Source organism: Myotis brandtii, unplaced genomic scaffold (genome assembly GCF_000412655.1).
Source record: "Myotis brandtii unplaced genomic scaffold, ASM41265v1 scaffold447, whole genome shotgun sequence".
Lineage (NCBI taxonomy): Eukaryota > Metazoa > Chordata > Mammalia > Chiroptera > Vespertilionidae > Myotis > Myotis brandtii.
Genome location: NW_005367108.1, coordinates 359,895 through 364,369, shown reverse-complemented (window position 1 = coordinate 364,369; position 4,475 = coordinate 359,895). Strand labels below are relative to the sequence as shown.

Here is a 4,475-nt window from a genome sequence, read left to right as displayed (position 1 = left end):
TCCCTCTGAGATTCTACAGTCTATTCTATGCTTCCATGTCTCTGAATCTATTTTGTTCATCAGTTTATTTGGTTCATTAGACTCCACATATGTGTGAATCATGTGATACTTGTCTTTCTCTGACTGGCTTACTTCGCTTAGCATAATACCTTCCAGGTTCCTCCATGCTGTCTCAAAGGATATCAGTTTTTCTTGCAGGTGAAGCAAGATGTCCCTCAGGGCCGGCTGCCCTGCCCTGTCAACACTGCTGCTCAGCTGGGAGCATATGCCATCCTGTCTGAACTTGGAGATTATGATCCATATAAACATACTGCAGGATATGTATCAGAACACCAGTTTGTTCCTGATCAGAAGGAAGAACTTGAAGAAGCCATAGAAAGAATTCATAAAACTCTAATGGGTCAGGCTCCTTCTGAAGCAGAGCTGAATTACTTGAGGACTGTAAAATCCCTGGAGATGTACCGCGTTGACCTCCATCCCATCTACGGAGAAAACAAATCTGAGTATTTCTTAGGATTAACTCCAGTTGGTGTTGTTGTCTACAGGAATAAAAAGCAAGTGGGAAAGTATTTCTGGCCTCGGGTTACAAAGGTTCACTTCAAGGAGACACAGTTTGAACTCAGAGTACTGGGAAAAGAGTGCAATGCCATGTCATTCTTTTTGGAAGCTCGGAGTAAAACTGCTTGCAAGCACCTTTGGAAGTGTAGTATAAACATCATACATTTTTTAGAATGCCAGAGAATGAATCAAATTCATTGTCAAGAAAACTCAGCAAGTTTGGATCCATGAGTATAAGCACTGGTAGAGTGGCAGGACAGCATGGCAAATGAGTGGAGATCTTTCTATTCGACTTCCCCGGCCAGATCAGAAGGTGGCAAGAAGCCGAAGCAAGACGTATCCTAAGAGAATAGCACAGACACAGCCAGCTGGATCAAACAGCATAAATCGGGTAATTGCAAACATGGGAAATGAAGGAACAACTAAAATCATTGCACCTTCACCAATAAAAAGCTTTAAGAAAGCAAAGAATGAAAATAGCCCTGTTACTCAAAGAAGCAAACCTCATGCGACAGGGGAAGAAAATGGTCCCCAGTGTGGACACTCCAACTCTCCCAATGACCGCACCAAGTCCCCAAAGTTGCCCTGCGCACGCCCCCGAAACCCATCCTGCGGCAGCGACAGCGACTCTGTACAACCAACAAGGAGAAGGAAAGCCCATAACAGTGGTGAAGACTTAGATCTAAAGCAAAGGAGGAGGTCACGCTCACGCTGTAACACAAGCCGTGGTAGCGAATCAGAAAATGCAGAGAACACCGGGAACGGCCGGAGAACTATGTGGTTGATTCAGCGCCTCAGTGGGAAGCTGTGTTAAGGAGACAACAACAACAAAAACCCAACACACACACACACACACACACACACATACACACACACACACACACACACACACACACACAAACTGTGTGTGGTGATCCAGACACAGATCTCGCTCGAGAAGCCCTGATATCCAAGCAAAAGAAGAGTTATGGAAGCATATTCAGAAGGAACTTTGAATCCGTCTGGGTTTGTCAGAAGAACAAAGAAAAGAGATTCCACGCACTAAAATAGAGACTCAAGGTGACCTGATCCCATCAGACATTCTCGTTCTCCGAGAAGTTACCTCCGGTACCGCAGGTCCCAGTGTTCAGATGGAGAGCGGTCCGTTCTGTCGGAAGTGAATTCAAAGACGGATTTGGTACCCCCACTCTCTGTGACCCGCTCTTCAGATGCGTAGGGTTCTGGTGGCTCCACTGTTCGTCAGAGAAGAAATGGGTCAAATGATAGCCTGATTGAAGAAAAATCTCAGACAAGCAATCTGGCTGGAAAACATATAGCAAAAACAATAAAAACTATCCAAGCTTCCCGCCTCAAGATAGAGACTTGATCCCAGTGAAGGGTTTATTTAGGATGGAGGTTCTGAGGGGGTGGGAAGGGTGTGTGCGCCGCCTTTACTTTGAAACTGTGAATTGTAATTATTCAAGTATCTTGGACCTGCAAGTGTTTCTTCAGAAGAAAATAATTGAGTCTGTTGCTTCTTTTACAGGTTTCACTACAGTGTATTTGTGCTGAAGGGCCTTTTTATTTGGTAACTGGAAGGAAAGTCGTCTTGTAAAAGCTCATTCTCTGGATGCCATATCCACCACCCAAACCAGATGCTTCTGGACGCCTGGACTGCAGCTGGCCAGCTGTGCAATAGTACAAGTGGGATGAAGAGTTCTCCCCTTCTAGGTGCCCTCCACCTGTGCAGATGCATAACCGAGGCCACATCACCTTCACACTGTAGATACTTTTATTCATATGCGTGTTCTTTGTAATGCTGTATTTTGTGGCATGAAGTTCCACTATTATTTACAAATGTAAAGTTTTGTTTGAAAGCATTGCTTTTAATTTCTAGTGTCCTTGCCTTGTTTTCAGGGGGGAAAGAAGCTATATGTGGATTTCAGTCTATAAATTCATGACCACCCTCAAAAAAAATTTAAAAAATTAAAACCCTATGATGGCAGCATTATGCCAACAAAAATCCTGGAATGTTGGTACGTCAGAACATCAAAACATGGGATTGCAATCTATACTCTTGAGTGTCAAAGATCTGCTCTCCTTGTTGAGATCAGTAAAGGAGTGTCTCACATTGCTCAGATGACTGTCAGACCTTCCCGTTTGTTTCTGCCTCTCTGCAGCCAACTGTTCTGACAGCCCCGCAAGCTGCTGAAAGTGAATCCTGTTCACGGATTCAAATTCCATTAGGTTTCCTGCTTTTCAGCTTACTTTCCTCATCCACGCAGTATGCCACCCCAAAATGTGACACTAGGGAGAGCAATTATGCTCCAGATGTCTAACTAGACCAAGGTCAGTAAACGATGTTCTCACTCACAGTTGGGGGTTTGTAGAGGCAAAAATCAATGATCACAGATAAGTTAGAAAGTAACCAACAACTACCCGTCATGAAATTTTTTTAGAGTAAAATATAAAATATCCAACTTAGGTTTTTTGTTTTTGTTTTTAAATTAGGAACATAATTAGGGAACCTAAACCTTTACTGAACACTGTTCAACACATGACAATGATTAGTATTCAGTTTCATAGTATGGCCAGTGTTCAGAAAGAAAGTAGATTAGGACAAGAAACCAAAGAGAAGGGGAAAGAAAGAACGTATGAGAGGAGAAGTGGGAAAGACATCGGCTGGGGGAAGAAAGGTGATAATACAATAGTCAGAATCTGAGAGGGGAAAAGGGAGGCAACGTCAAGAATGGTTCTTCACTTTTTTCTCATCACGCCCTCTTTGAGAAAATGAGGAACTATAGGGCTTTCCCCATAAAGTGGACATGTTTGTGTTATATTCAAGGGATCCATGAACTACAGGTTAAGAACTCCTGGTCCAAACAGAAAAGTGGAAGCAAAGAGAAAGATGCAGAGAAACAGAAAGGTAGAGAGATGGCTAGAAAGAGCCACAGGGAAGAAAGGGGGCAGCAGAGAAAAGGGCTGACACCAGCTTCCACCCCATCTCACCCAGACTATGGGCTAAACTTTGAAGATGAGCATTCCTCAGTGCTGTTTAATCTCCCCTCCCATCTTTTCTCTCCTCCAAATGTACTCCACTCATTAAAAGGGAGCAGTATGGTCTTAAAACTTAATGATACGAACCATTCTAGACTAACATCAAGAGGAAATCCATGCTGCTGAGCGGTGTTATCTTAGCAAGTCATCCACTTCTCATGGCTCCTGTCTCTCTTTAGTTCAAAGAAGGGATCCACATAGATGAAAACATTTTTCAGTCAATACAGTGTCAGCTCAGAAGTTGTCCAAGGGTCAGGGGAAGTCCCAGGTGTCATGGATAGCAGCAGGAGCAAAGGTTGCCACACAACCTGAGGGTTCTCTCCCTTCCAGTACCTGTGGGCTATAGGAGCAGGGAAGGAATGAAAGGAACCTTCCTTTCTGCACTTGTGTATAATGTGGTCTTATGATCAAAGAATGTGCCTATCTATATTGCAACCATCAACCTAAAGTATCTAAATCTGATCTTTGGGACTGTCAAACTACACCGGGAAGGCCGGGGAGGGCTGGGGGGCAGGAGGGGAGGGTAAGAGATCAACCGAAGGACTTGTATGCATGCATATAAGCATAACCAATGGACATAAGACACTGGGGGGTAGGGGAGGCCAGGGGATTGTCAAGGGCAGGAAAAAAAGGAGACATATATAATACTCTTTGTAATACTTTAAGCAATAAAACAATTTTAAAAAAATAAAAATAAATAAATCTGATCTTTGGATCTTTGCTCTAGGCCTCTTCCCTTTCCTTGGAGTGTCAGTTGGGGACAGCCTAGGAAAACATTTTAAAGTTCAGCTCTACAAATTCCAACTTATTTTCCAACTTAAGTTTTAACTCCAAGTATATACACTTGACTCTAGGGTTTTCATTCTAGAGTTCTTACCAAG

The 4,475-nt window shown here is 43.3% G+C and overlaps 1 pseudogene; it reads left to right on the top strand.

Moving 5' to 3' along the window:
* The window catches only part of LOC102255108, a 3,082-nt pseudogene extending 1,710 nt beyond the window's left edge, over positions 1-1,372 (top strand).
* Positions 1,373-4,475: the final 3,103 nt, after the last annotated feature.